Genomic DNA, 15,245 nt, shown 5'->3' on the forward strand with positions numbered 1-15,245 from the left:
CATGGAGAGCCTGACTGGAACCCAGAGCCGCCCAGGCCCCGAGTCTGCTGTGGGGGCAGTGGTGTGCTGGGTGGGATGGTGCAGATGGTTAATTTTCAAGAATTTTGCCAGTCAGCTGTTATACAGTCTTTACTAACATTTTAATTATGTGAACTTTTAAATTATGTTTCATAATAAGCCTCATCACTTCCTAATTATTTGAGCACTTCCTAACTGTCTGTGCTCTTGAGCCTCGGGAGCCACCAGCCCTCCAGGACAGCCCCATCACCGGGGGAAGGAGAGCAGAGGGGTGGGAGTGTGATGGCAGGATTCAGTGGTGGGCCATTCCGCATGGCCCCAAGCAAGGGTGTCACAACGGGAGCTGGGACCACGCCTTGCGGGATGTTTGCACCACTCAAATGGGCAAAAGCTGCCACTCAGGGGTTGAGGGAGGGAGGGGAGCCGCCGTGTTCAGCACTGACCAGTGCACCAGTACCCGAGGGGATGTGGAGGAAGAGGTGGTCTTCCTGCCAGGGAAGGGCTGAGGCACTGGTGGATGGTGGAAAAATCATCAAGAAAAAATACTTCCTCCCCGACTTTCATCTGATCCTTGACTAAGTGCACGCAGGGCCCTGGAGTGGAAGGCTGAGGGTGTGTGGGTGGTGATGGCCATCGTGACATGAGTTCGCATTTACTTTGAGGGGAGTCTGAGGAGCCCCACTGCAGGCTCTGGGCCCTGAGGTCCTCCCTCGCTCTCAGTAGAATCGACGTCGTTCTTCTGACAAGGGAGGAGGGCAAGCAGAGGAAGGAAGGCTTTCCTGGTCTCTCCTGATACCGAGAAAACCTTTCCAGAACCTAAGGGCTCTGGGTTGAGTCTGCAACAGGAGGGGGCAGAAGGGGGAGAGTATGTGACCATCTGAAGTGTAAAAAGGAGGTGTGCGGAAGAAGTTTGGAATTTTCTTCGGAAAGTAGCTGCTGGAGGAGCCACCCTGTGGTTGGAGGGAAGAGAAAGCTGGGACTGGTCCATGGCCATGAGCACTTTCTACCCATTATCTTCTCCCCATAGAGGATCCTGTCTGCATGAGCCCCTGGGGCCTTGGAACAGGAAGAGGGCTCAGGTGCCCGCCGGTCTCCCGGGGCCCCTCTTCAACGGAGATGCTTGGGGCTGAAATTCATCATGTGAGTAAGAGATGGCGTTTATGCTCCGTAATGAAAGGGAGAGTTTGCCTATGGGGGACTGTGATAGAGCTCACGTTTACAAAGGCCTCCTGTGTGTGAGTGTTTAAAGAGGGGCTATAATTAAAGAGAAACTCAGACAACGGAGGGCAATCATAAGTCATTTATTTAGGGCAAGCGATTGTTTTCCTACACCCAGAAATTTCAATGGTGAGTTACAGGCTTTCCAATGACATTTTACTTTCACTGTGATCCATGGGGTTTGCTAGGGGCTGTGACATGTCACTCAGGATGGCAGGCCCGAGAGAGGAAGCCCTTCCCCACCTGTGGGCCTCACTTCCCCTTCCCCAATCACACCCCAGCTGCTCTCACCCCTGAGCACAGACACGGGTCACGTGGACATCCTCAAATCCACTAGCGTGCACTGGGCCCTTACTCTGCACTAAGCACTGCATCAGGAGTTTTCTGTGTGTTCTCATTTAATGCTGGTCTGTCCCCGCTTGGGAAGCTGCATTTCTGTCCAATCACTTTTGCCAGGGGTTCCTAAGCAGGAATTGAGGCTTTAGGGAAACACTGAGATAGAACACGTGTGTAGAAGGTAGGAGACCATGGACACTCCAGTCCCATCACTGATCTGAGTCTCTGATTCTATGTTTTCTCATCTGTCAAAAAAGAGGGATTAACCTCCATCAGAGGTCTTCAGCTGGAAGACTGCATTGGAAATCTCCCGTCTGGATGATACATAAGATCACTTCCAGATCAAATACCGCCTGACTGCTGCGGGCCTGTGGAAGGCAGCAAGGTGTGATAATTGGGAGCCCAGGCTCAGAGGACCCAGAGGTGCATCCCAGCTCCACCCTCTCTTAGTTGTGAGATCTTGGGTAAGTTACTGTACCTCCTTAAGCCTCAGCTTCTTCCTTATTAAAATTAGTGTAATAACACTACCCATGTCCTATATTTTTTATGAGGATTAAATAAGTGAATGCTTAAAAAGTGCTCAGAAGTGCTTGGTACATTAAAAAGCTTTCTCAGAGTTATGTAGTAGTGCTGTTACTATTGTGAGTAGCTATCATTATGAATTATTATCACCACCAAGCCTTACTTGGCCCTCCAAGATGATTGCATCACCCCCTTCTGAAGTTTCTGGTATTTCTAGTGGGAAGGAAGAAAGCTAGTGGGACCACCCTCTCCCAGCTCTGCTGGGCCTCCCAGTGTCACTTTGGTGGCCCTGCTTCTGTGCTAGGACACTGCAAGTGCCATCCTCTTACTTCTATCTGTCCTCCAGGATCTTAAGATCTTTAGGGAATAAAACACAACTCTTCCCTCAAAGAAAGATGGGGGCCTGGCCCTGCTGTCAGATCTGAACACCTCAGCTTGGCCTTCATGCCCTTCACTTACTAGGCTGACCTCTTCCTGGCCTTCTTGCCTCAGCCCAAGTGCCACCTCTTCAGAGAGGCCTCCCGAGGCCACCCAATGTAACAAGCCCCAGATCGCAATTACAAGTCCGTATTGAATTTTTCTCCACGGCTTTTACCTCTGTCTAAACCTGTTTTGTTCACTTGGATCTTTACTTCTTTATTGACCGCCCCCCCCCCCCCAACTATAGAGTGAGGGTGGGACCTCCTCTGTCTCATTTACTGTTACCTCCCCAGGGCCTGGCCCAGTGCTTGGCCAGTAGGAGCTCTCCATAAATACTGAATGAATGAATGAATGAATGGGCCTGATTCTAATCTCGGCTCGGTCACTTGCCATGGACAAAGAACGTCAGCTCTAAAATGCAAGTAAGGCTATCTCCTAGGAGAATTGGGGGTGACTAACACCCTGCTTCCATCATTTTTCATTGCCCACACCTCTGTGATGGAACATTAGCCCAGCAGCCCAGTCACCCAGCCCAGGACCCTCGTGTCATAGTGAGGCCACTGAGGTCCAGAGAGAGGAAGTTCCTTGTCTAAGGCTACCCAGAGAGCTGCTCTGCTCATCTCATAAACTCATTTCTCTTTACCCTTCCCATGAAAAGCCAGCTCTAGCTAAATGAATTAGCTCGGCTGCTTCTGCGCCGAAGCTGCTACTTCAGTTCACCATCTCCCCCAAGGTGGGATGCCCTCCCAGCCTCACCTCTGCTTGTCTCTATAACTCTCACCTCCTATAGGAAACTGCTTCATTTAACTCACACAGCTTTCATTGTTCCTTTTTCCTTAGTTCCTTCAGCATATGTGTATTGCATTTCTAGCAAATGAATATTCAATTTGAACTTGCTTGCCTCTCGCAAATTAAATGTTAAACCCTTTTCCTGGGACTGGGCTGAAGCCACACTGAACCGGAAACTCATCAAAGCCAGGGCTTCCTTTTCTTTCACGAGTCTCCGTGACAGTGCTCAGAGCAGATGTTGATCTTTTGGCTGAGCCACATGTGTGCAGAAGGTCCCAGGTAGAAGATCAGCCCCAAAGGGTGATGCACTGAGGCCAGAGGAGGCAGCCACAGGATTTCGTTAGGAGACTTAGAACTCATCTCTTTCAGACTCTGTTTATTCACCAACATCAGGACCAAGGATGACTTCTGCCTCCTGTAAAATCAAGCATCCTGGCATATCTCCCCAAACAGAAGATAAGAATTAATGGGGCTTCCTAGGTGGCGCAGTGGTTAAGAATCTGCCTGCCAATGCAGGGGACAAGGGATGGATTCCTGCTCCAGGAAGATCTCACATGCTGCGGAGCAATTAAGCCCGCACGCCACAACTATTGAGCCGGCACTTTAGAGCCCGTGAACCACAACTATTGAGCCCATGTGCTACAACTACTGAAGCCCACGTGCCTAGAGCCCATGCTCTGCAACAAGAGAAGCCACGGCAACGAGGAGCCCGTGCACCACAACGAAGAGTAGCCCCCACTCACTGCAGCTAAAAGAAAGCCCGCACACAACAAAAAAAAGACCCAACACAGCCAATAAAATTAATTAATTAATTTTTAAAAAAAGAATTAATGAGACAAGAGAGTAGGGGAGAAAGGAGGAAGAAGCCCTATGGTCCAGGCAAGATTTCAGTGGGGAGGGATGTCTCTCAACTCCTCAGATCAGGTGTTATTAAATCATTGGTTTAGCATGTTAGCATTTAGATCAAAAAATAGATTTCAGAATGTACCATTTGTGTGTGTGTGTGTGCTGTATGTCTCCACCATTCTCTGGCAAAGATCCCTGAAAGTCCCAGGTGTGTTTAATCTGCTTTTCATGGAAACTGTGCCGTAGAGGTAGGCAAAGCAGACAACATCCCCCGAGGCATTTAGGAAGCTTCTTGGAAGGCTCAGGAAGTGTTAAACTGCAGAGGCATCACCCGAGGGCTCCCAGCGGTGCTGGAGCTCTTGGCCAGTCTTCCCCCAGATGTGGAGACAGCTGAAGCAGCTGGAGATTCATCTAAGGCCCCGTGAATTATAGCCCTGGGCCTGGGTCCATTCTTCTCTGCTCACAGGAAATATTTAACTCTATTTTTTCCCTCTGAGCCACCCACTCTGTTTTTCCTCCAGGGCTCTGTACTTAGTAGACGTCCCTCTGGTACTTAAGTCCTGTATCTGTTCTCATGGATGCTTAGAGGTTAGAACAAAGGGTCCTGACTTGGCCTGGGGACACTCACCAGATAATAGTTCCAGGCGGCCTCCTTCTTGCACCCTGAATCCCCCCTTTCCTATCATCTTAAATAATGGCCACCACCCTCATACCTCAGGCCCCCCAATTTAATAACTTATTTCATAGATGTACACACACATGTGCCAATGTAAATTACCATGGAACTCTTGGCTGTTTAGGATATCGCTGGCCTTTTTTGTTTGTTTGTTTTGTTTATTTGTGTTGTTTTATTTATTTTTTTATTTTATTTATTTATATATTATTTTTGGGGGGGTACACCAAGTTCAATCATCTGTTTTTACACACATATCCCTGTATTCCCTCCCTCCCTCGACTCCCCCCCCCCACCCTCCCTTGAACTGGTGCAGGAGCAATACCTAGGATGGAGATGAGATGAATGCTAAATCCTCAACTCCTGCCTGGGGATTTAGAAAGCAACTCGTTCTTTCTGCCAAGCAAGCTTTTCTCTGCTCCTCCCAGTACACTATTTCCCACCACCATCAGCATCCAGAATAGTAGCTTCAAGATCAACTTGGACCAGAGCCTTAGGGCCCCTGCATGGTCAGCAGGAAGCACCACCTCTGCACGTCAGAATGTCAGATGAGGCTCCAAAATAAAACTCATCATTCCTCCCAAGCACCATGTTCTCTTCCATCAACCCATTCTCCTTCTTAATAAAAATACTTGACATACACAGAATAGCATGTGATCTGTAAATGCGTTCATACTGATATATATTATGACTTTATCCTCACAAAGCACTGAGGAAGGGGGAGCGGTGGGACAGGAATTAGTAACATCTCCACTTTGGGTAAGAAAAACAGTTAACTTGATGGCCCTAATATGACTGAGCTACTGTCTTTGGACTTTTTACAAAAGGTCAGAGAGAACACCCTAACATAGCAGAGGAGTATTATTTAATTTATATTCAAAGGTCATTTTTTCTGTTGTGTTTCTTTTCACGTCCTTCCTTCTAAGCCAAGGCACCAGGGGAACCCAGCTCACTAGAACTCAGCATAGATCACAGTTTGCTCCAATGCAGCGATCCTGAGCCACTTAGAGGCCACAGAGGATGTTGTAAACACTGAGAAACCTGATCCCTAGAAACACCCAGGCACTCAAAATTTTGCCTGTAACTTTGGGAGATTTGTAGACCCTCAAAACGAGTCTTTCCTGTGCCAAAACAGGAGGAAAAGTCTCCTCTCACACCTGTTGTTAAAATACTTGAACATCAGATAGGCCACAGCAGGACCTGGGCGGAAAACAGCAACCCTCATGTGACTGAGGGTAGCTCCGCTGCCCCAAACTGCAGATCTGCAAGCTGGGGCCCAGCCCCAGCTCTGTTTGGTGCTGGGCTCTTCGGGGGTGGCCAGCTACATGGCCCTGTCTCCTGCAGCTTTGAGTTCCTTATCTGTGAAAGAGAAGGGATATTCTTACTGTCGTTAGTGAGGACACACGGAGCGCACAGAGTGAGGCGCATCATTTGGGACTCGTGTAATTAGAAAGTATGATACTGTTCTCACTTCAGGAGTTTGCCAAGAAAACCTGAGGTGAGCTGCAGGCTCTGGCTCTCTTCCTGTGGGTAAAATGAGAGGGGAAGACAAGTGGCCTGTGGAAACCCCAGCGGCCAGCGCTTCCCATCTGCACCAGGCCCCTCCCCCTCCACCCTCTGCTTCCCATCCGTGCCCCCCACCCCACCCGCGCGCTTTCTGTCCTCTCTCCAATTCTCCCGCATCCTCATCCCAATTTCTCAAAATTTCCTGCTGTCAGCGGCTTCATTTACACTAAGGTGAAAACAACTGAAAATATATTTAAGATGTTTCCCATTCACGTATATTTACACCTTAAAAGGATCAAAGCCTTTTTCAAAACAATGTTCTGACAGTAGAATCTCAAACAGCAGCTACCAAGAGAGGTGCTTTAAGAGGTCAGGAGGGCGAGGAGGTGGCACAGACACCCTCTCAGGCAGCGTTACAGCCCAGCGCTAGGGGCGTGGTTTTCATGAATGAGAAATAAACCACCTGTGTAGCATCTGAGTCTGGGTCCCCACCCTGCTCTCACCCATCACACTGCTCCCTGGGCCCAACAGGCTGGAAGTGTTCTTACCAAACCTCCCGGGATGGGAGGGTGTCCACTTAGTAAGCTACTGTCCTCGAGTTTTTTCTCTGGCATCTCATTTAGAAACGCTTTGTGAACTGCCACCCTGGTCTGTCCCCATCTCTGACTAACCGAGTCAATGCACTTTGCCTCACCCCAGGCTTCAGGCCTTCACCCTGGAAGCAGAGAAGTGAGGGTGCAAAGGGAACAGATGCCATAGCCGGCCGAAGGCAGAGCAGGAGCCAGAGCAGCCGAGACAGTCCCCGCCTGAGCCTCCATGACCCAGCATGACCGACATGCTTACAGGACATCGGAACCTAAAGGGCAGGCTGGGAATTCCCTGGCGGTCCAGTAGTTTGGACTCCGCATTTCCAGTGCAGAGGGCATGGCCCCTTCCCAACGGAGTGGGGGTCCCAGAGCAGAGCCGGGGTGCCCGGCAGACCCTGCTTGCTCCAGCACAGGAGGGCCCAAAGCTCTGCAGAGGCCGGATGCTGTCTCCTTCATCAAGGCTCTCCACGTTCTGCCCACCCTCACCTCCTCCTCCCAGCACCTCTGTGCGGCCTCCCTTGTCCCTGTGGAGAGCCAAGAGGTGATGGGATCCAGTAATGTCACTTCTTAGCCAACCTGGCAGGAGCAGCCCAGCAACCCATCCAATACTTTCCAGCTGTGGTTGGTAAGATTCCAGACATCAAGTCACTCCAAGTAAGGATTTCTCCCTTCCTCCCCTTCTCTCCCTGGGCTGGCCAGGAATCTCCTTCACCAGGACATCCCACCCTGACATCTGAATCGGCCAAGAGAACAACCAGAAGACACCTGCAGACCACAGAGCCCAGGTGGGTGAAAATCACCGCATTTCACCAAGGAGAGCTGAGGGCCCCAGAATAGCCCAGTGACTGGCTGGCCTCACCTGCACTCTTGCGGGGTGTGAAAAAGAGGAAAGTGAAAGAATGGGGAGCTGCTGGGAAGATGAACAGCAACTTAGGAGGAAACAAAGAGGATCCTTAACTGCACATACATTTGTAGAGCAGAGCACACTCACAGCTTCAACTACCCATCTCGGCAGCCAGCTCCACACCCACACACCCAGCCCCACCCCTGCTGGAGCTGCCTGGATGTGTACACATCCTAACCAGCTGGCCCAGAGGGCACTCAACAGGTCTGAAACCAAACGTATCACTCTCTCCCGTGCACATGCCCAAAGCATCCTGAATGTACACATACTCCTCTGCCCTGTTTTCCTCAACTTGCACAACAGCACCTCTGTCCCCCTCATCCCTCCGCAAGTCAGCCTTACCTCCTCCTTCCCCTCACCCCCCTGCACCATCACCAGGCAAATTCAGAGACTCCGGTGCATTCCTGTCCATCTCCACTGCCTCTTCCTCCCCTCAGGTTCACACCGCCTCTGGAAAGCATGTCATAACAGGTCCCCGTTTCTCCAATCTCTCCTTTAACACAATTCTCATTCTACATAATTGCTGGAGTCATCCTTCAAAAAGACACATGCAGTCACGGCACTTTCCTGTTTCCAAGTATTTAATGAATCCGCATCACCCTCTGGAAGAAAACTCAAGTGTGCAGGTAACAAATACACCCCTTACACCTGGCCCCAGGGACTGTTTCACTGCCCACCATTCCCACCACTCCAGACTGCAAGATGCACCAAACTCCGTTCCTCCCCAAGTGCAAAAACTCCTTTAATGTCTCTGTGTGTGTGTGTGTGTGTGTGTGTGTGTGTGTGTGTGTGTTTGCGTGCCCTGCAGGGTGGGGGGTGGGGGGGCGTTATGGGTATTATTATGTGCGCGCACGCACGCACACACACACACACACACACACACACACAAGATGTGGGGGAAAAAATGCCTTGGACATTTCAAAGCTTCGATGCTAATTAACAAGCTTTTCCATGCAAGAGCACCAGGCCCTCCCTGCCTGTCCTCTTCCCCAGCCACGTGGCTGCTCTAAATGCCACTCTCTTCCTAAGTCCTCAGGCCTTTCCTGTTTCCCCATCGCCTTTTGAGGCATTCGGAAGATACCTCCACATTCTTAGATAGTATCATTAGGGGTGAAACCCTCCTTTGTAAGTCACTGAATATGGCTAAAGTCTAAATACTTTGAATTCTTCCTTAATGGAAGGTTCTTTTACTGGAGAAAAAGCAAACACACCAGGGAAGACTTCTGAGTGAAGATAACATGCCAGATGACGAAGCAGACTGAACTACACCAGCACGCCCTGCTGCACCCACAGACCGGGTCTCTGCCCCCCCGTGTCCAGGCAGTGCTGGGACTTGGGTCGTGTCATATGAACCCTCTGAGCTCAGATCCTGCTCTGCAGCAGAGGGTGGCATTAGATGGAACACGGAGAGACCCTGGGCTGAGAACACACAATCCCGCCCTGAATCTCTTGTCTGTCGACCAGCTGTGTAACTCAGGGAGAAGGACGGCCTTGTGGGTCTCAACCTCCCCATCTGTGAAGTGAGAGGATAGAGAAATGACCCCCTGCCAGCCACATCTAAAGTCTACCTTCCTCTTTAAATTCTCTACCTCAGTGAGCCTGATGCAGACAGAGAAGACTGCAAGGAAGAATGTTCTGAAAAAAAAAGAAGTAAGTCCTGTAACCTCAAGAAGTGGGATGGATGAACAGTTTGCACTAGACCCAGATGTCTAAGAGAAAAATATCTGGATTTTTTTTTTATCTAGAATCCAGAGAATGCTCATTTCCTCCACTACCCAAGAACACCTGGAAAATAGAATGGATGGGGCCCTCACACTCAACATCATCCTCTATCCAGTTCAAAAATCCTCTTTTAATTTGAAAAAGAATAGATACATGTATATGTGTATATAACTGAATCACTTAGCTGTACACCTGAAATTAATACAACACTGTTAATCAATTCTACTCCAATATAAAATAAAAAGGTTTTAAAAATCCCCTTTTAACAACCCTGCAGGTGCCCCCGTCTGTCACTTAGGAGCCGTGACGTGTGTACCAGGCCCCCAGATTTCTTGCTCAGGCTATAGCCACGGTGTCTGAAATTCCACCATTAGTTTATTTCTTTTGGTTCCCCTTCCTCGGATCTCTTAAAATTCAAACACTCCTAGGAGCACTTGCTATCAAATCAAAGTGTTCACGACTTGGATTCCTTTCTGTCAATGAAAGCAGGTTAGGGAAGCACCCTGGACAAATCTAAAGAAGAGAGATGCTGAGGATGAGGGGAACGAGGCCAAGATAAACTCCGGAGACTTTGTAACTAGACCACTAGGCCAGGGCGGGTCGATAACTGTGATGACAATGATGAAGATGTGACAGAAAACAGTGACCATCTACATACACCTACCGTGAACCCAACACTCTTCTTAGCACTTCCCGTCCTAGCTCACTGGGAACATATTTATAAAAAGTGGGTTGTTTTTATATCAAGTCCCTTGATGACCTTGAGTGAGCACTTCATCTGCCCTGAGAGATCACCCTCCATCCTGAAATCTCAGCTCCTTTCCTTCATCCCTCTTTTCTTCCCTCTGTCACAAGGAGAACTGGTTTTAGCTTTGCACATTAGTACAATGAAATATATATTTATATGTATGTGTGCCTGTGTGTGTATAATCAGAAGTGGTTAATTAGACCCATTGTTTAGAGAGACTTCAGACCCTCTTGCATCAGCTATAAAAAGTAAATGTGACAAGACTCCCATCTGGTGGTTAGACTCAATAATGAAGATGTGGAGGAAATGAATTTTCATTAATAGTTAGAGGATGCACAAAAGCCAAACCATCCTCACGATTAAGGTGGTTCTGGGCTCTGAGACACCTCGACCTGGTCAGCTCTCCAAGACTGCCAGATAATCTGAGCTGAGACACACTGGTCTGATGAAGACTGGAAATCAAGGTGAAGAAAGAATGGCGGGAAGAGGAGAAGCACAGGTTGTATCAAACAGGACAACCACGCAACACCTCCTCCAACCTTCTCCAGGAACTGGATATATGAAATAGAATGAACATTCAGATTTACGCATATAATCTTGAAGGACTGCTGTCTCAGATTTGCATGAGGTGACAGAAATTTCTAATTTCGGAAAAAGTTGCTCTGGAAAAAAAAAACAAACAAACAGTGGATAAATATCAGGTTGAACAGTGCCACCTGCTGGCCATTTGGTGGTAAAGTACTGATGATCCAAGGCTTGGTCAATCATCTTTGTGGCCATTGTTACTGCAAGTAAGATGCAAAATGCGCAAGTGACCGGCTAGTTACGGTAATGACAACAGGGGATCTTGGGCAAACTTATGTTTTGGGTGCCCAACAATGAGCCCAATACTTGGCAGTTAGTTATTGAAAACACAAACAGTAGGAACAAAAAAGTTTGTTTGCTGCTGCTCATTGTATTAAAATCAATCACTGTCTGCTCAGCAAGCAAGTCAACGTCAATATCGGACTAATATTTGTGCTAGATCTGATTCTCGGTGATATAAACAACAGGATTGGGAGCATGCCCACTGAGACTGTCTGTAAACACCAGAGCAGCCAGCTGAAGGTAGAAAAAATGGTCAGAGTAGCTAGCGCAGCACAGGAGTTAGGACATTGAACTTAAAGTGGCCTCAAGAATATGAGTTAACGATTTTCCATATACTGGGTGAAGTTCCAAAGGTTCCAAAAGATAGAATATGTATGACTAAGAAAGAATTAAATAGATAAAAATATGGAGGAATGCTTTTGTCCATGCAAGTGGAGATCACAAAACCCTGCATATCAAAGGGAATACAGAAGCACCTCAGCACAAAAGTGACATCAAAAACCGAATGCAGATTGCTGGGGGTCTGAGCTCAAGAGTGAGATAGAGAAGGACCAAGAAATCCTCCCTCTGTTATAGGCAATGTGGGGGTCACAGCAATTAGCCAAAGTTATAGAAAATGAACATGAATTGTGGCCCAAAAAGGGGGAGGGGGTATTATTTTGTTTAAAAAGAAAGAACTCTGTTTATATTTACGTGCCATCACAGGCTTTTGAGAAAAGCCATTTATTCCCTTCTTTGAAATCTCTAAAAATGAAATCCTAGAGGCCCTTCCAGCTCTGTAAGACCACGATTTAATCATTGGTTCTAAACAGAGAAACACTAATTCAGTGTAGGACATCATCACTAGAAAAATATTATATTTAATTGGTAGTTTATGAATGCAACCTTGGTTAAGAACACTGTTTCCACCTCTTCTTAATGACCCTAAGCGAGTTATTTAAACTCTCTAAATCTTTTTATCTGTAGGATGCCTTTTTCAGAGGATTGTCATGACGGTAAAGTGAACTCGTGTTTGCAAGCTGTTCAGCACAGTGCCTAGCCCACAGCAAGCAGTCAAATGATGGATGCTATTATTACCAAGGATTTAATGGAAATTAAATTTAAATGAGTCTTTAGAAGATTGCCCAGCTCAGAGTAAGCACTCACTTGTAACAAAAAGATATGAATTGCAAATGAAACTTGAAAGCAATACAGATTTTTTTTTATCTTCATGCAACGGGTACAACAGTATTTTAGAAAAAATTTTACCACTATTTATGTGTCTTTGGGTAAGTCACTGAAACCTCTGCATTTCTGTTTTTCTCTCTGCAGTATTTGAGTGGAAGTGGGTCAGATGGCCACTAATGGATCTTCCAATTGGAAGGAGATTCTAGAGAATACCAGAGCTTAGGATACATTATAAATTTATAATATGTACTCTATAAAACTCTAGTGATTAAACTAAGAAATAACCAGTTACTAATAGTATGAGTTCATTAAAAACTTAAAATTCATAATAGACCTTTAGTAAAAGGTACCATAAACATAAAAGTCCTTTAGTTATTTAAGGACTAATTAAATAATAAATAATTGCTAGATACAGAATTAAAGACAGACACAGATATTTTAATTTGCATCTTTTATATAATTCCCCTTCATATTCAGAGCAAGAAATTATGTTAAACTTCTTATTCCACGTGAATCACAGACACTGAGCCTAAATAATCCCACATTCCAAATGTGAGGACTCCAAATTAATGCTGCTTTACTGTAATTCAGAGGTTAACAAACTGTTTCTGTAAAGGGCCAGACAGTACACATATGTTAGGTGCGCTTAATCCTGCTCTTAGAGCACAAGAACAACCAATGTGTAGGTGATGCACAGTGCAGCCACCTTCCAACCAAATATTATTTATGGACACTGAACTGTGAATTTCATACCATTTTCAAGCATTGTGAAATTTTACTATTCTTTTTCATCTTTTTCAATCATTTAAAAAATGGGAGGTGGGAAACATCCTTAGTTTGTGGACTATACAAAAACAGGCAGCATGCAGGATTTAGCCCATGGGCCGCAGCTTGCCAACCCCTGCTGTAGTTATGTATTTGGGGAAAGAATGTGGTGACGTAGGAAATCCGCAACCGGCAGATACCCCCCTGGGATTTTCACTGGCAGGTTGTTGCGTTTATTTTGTGGTACTGTGTCCACCTGCCAAACTCCTGAGTGCTTTCACCACAAACCAGGGACCCCGTCTCAGTCCTAGCAGCAAGGACACTAGGTGGAAGCACAGCTAAGTTAAGCCTGCCACCTTGAGGACGCAGTGCGCGTGGCAGGCACCACCCAGGAATTACCAGCAGGGCATGTACAGCTCCGGGGAAGGGTGAATCCCGGAGGGCAGAGGGAGGGCGGCCATGCAGGCTCAGCCCCACATCCACGACCCGGCCTCTCTCCAAAGGAACTTCCAAAGAGCTGTCTTTGGGGACATTTCATTCTATTTGAAAACAACTTCCAGAGCCTTTCCAGCTGAGACCAGGGGGCCCAAAGATATCCAAGACTTTCCCTGATCTGGTTAATTCTCTCACAGGCAGCCATTAACACATACATGGTTGGAAGGGGACCGGGCACAACTGCTCCCTCCTCAACTCCCAGATGCTTCTGAAGGAAAAAGAAAGAAAACATAAGGACCCAATTACTATTGAAAGTCAGGAGTTTTACTCGGGGGTCAGGGGATGGCGAACAAGGGACTTTAACCTCTAAAAAGCAAAGACTGATGATCAGAATGTTACAACAGGCCTGAAGCAAATGGGATTACTCACTGCCTGCCTGGGTTGTTGTGCTGAGATGAAGTGTTTTGCTCATTTTTGGAAAAGGATTGAAGGCCATTCTTCCCATTCTCCTGCCTCCAGAAGTGTTTCCCTGATACCCCAGTTATTCCTATCTGGTAAATTATCCAGGAAAGAAGATTCGGCAGCATGCTAGGATAGAAAGCTCACCCTTCCTTTCTTCTAATTCAAAGCCTTCTGTGTTTCTGAGAAAGCAGAGAGTGGGGGCTCTTGGAGGGAATTTGCCAGGACTCGTCCTGGGATTCTGTGGTCACTAAGTACTTTTGTGTCTGTGAGGGGCTCCTGTTTGGGGGTAGGAAGCCCTGAGAGCCTCACATTCATGCTGATCTTCCATAGGTGGTGACGAAGCAGGACAGGCTAAAATGAAGCAGGGGTGACCCCGACTGTCGGCACCGCAACCCAGGCAGAGAACTGGCCAGCTGGGGTAGGTGAGCCGGCAAAGGACTTCATGTCCTGACCCCCAGGAATCTCCCACACTGACAACTTGGAGTCCATCCTTAGAGAACAGGACCCCCAGTCCAGCCCAGACCTGTGCCATTAGGACCGGGGTGCCACCAAGTGCTGCATTTTGTGATCTTGAGAAAGGACTGGTGATTGTGCCATTCCTCTCTCCGGGTTGCAGCCCCTCCATCCCAGGAGGTGAACTTGTGGGACAGAATGAATTAACTCTCATACACGTTGGTACCCACAGCCAGGGGCAGGATGGGGGGTGGGGTCACCTTTCCTGAGGTCCCCAGTTTATTCCAGCTGAGTTTTCAGGGCCAAACACACAGCTCCTGGAGCTCTGATGCCCTCCTCATCAAGTGCTTGCCCCCAGGGGTTATTCCACTTTGCTGCTACTTCCCCTGGGGGAATTTACCCCTGTGCTGGGCTCTGCCCCCCAGTCCCCACCCCCCATGGGGCAGTAACAGAGTCCTTGGTTGCATTAACCCAGTGGCATTGTTTGCCCCAATCTTCAGCTTGGGATGAAAACATATTTTTTTAGCAGGGAACATGATTTTAGTATGACTTTTCCCGTCTCCCTCTTTTGCTTTACAATGAAAAGCTCTGGAACCTTCTTTGAAGACCTCTCTTCTGCACAGTCGGATCCCCGGAGTGACACTGTAGCTGGGGCCGGTGCGGGGGGGAAGGCAGGGGCGCCTGGGGATGTGTCCCAGGCACTTGGCCTCAGAGGAGGAAGCAACTGGGGGTCTCCCCAAGGACGCTGCCTGAGGGGCCTGTCCAGCATGGGAGGAGTTAATGTGGACCGCGTAAAGCGTAAAGCCA

The 15,245-nt window shown here is 47.8% G+C and overlaps 1 long non-coding RNA gene across 1 annotated transcript; it reads left to right on the plus strand.

Moving 5' to 3' along the window:
• The first annotated feature begins 1,838 nt into the window (after positions 1 to 1,838).
• On the plus strand, positions 1,839 to 4,089 carry LOC130861516 (uncharacterized). The gene is made up of 3 exons (XR_009055591.1): positions 1,839 to 2,036; positions 2,808 to 2,936; positions 3,355 to 4,089. It is a non-coding gene; the product is annotated as an uncharacterized LOC130861516 (long non-coding RNA).
• The last annotated feature ends 11,156 nt before the right edge of the window (positions 4,090 to 15,245 follow it).

This window comes from Hippopotamus amphibius, chromosome 9 (genome assembly GCF_030028045.1).
Source record: "Hippopotamus amphibius kiboko isolate mHipAmp2 chromosome 9, mHipAmp2.hap2, whole genome shotgun sequence".
NCBI lineage: Eukaryota > Metazoa > Chordata > Mammalia > Artiodactyla > Hippopotamidae > Hippopotamus > Hippopotamus amphibius.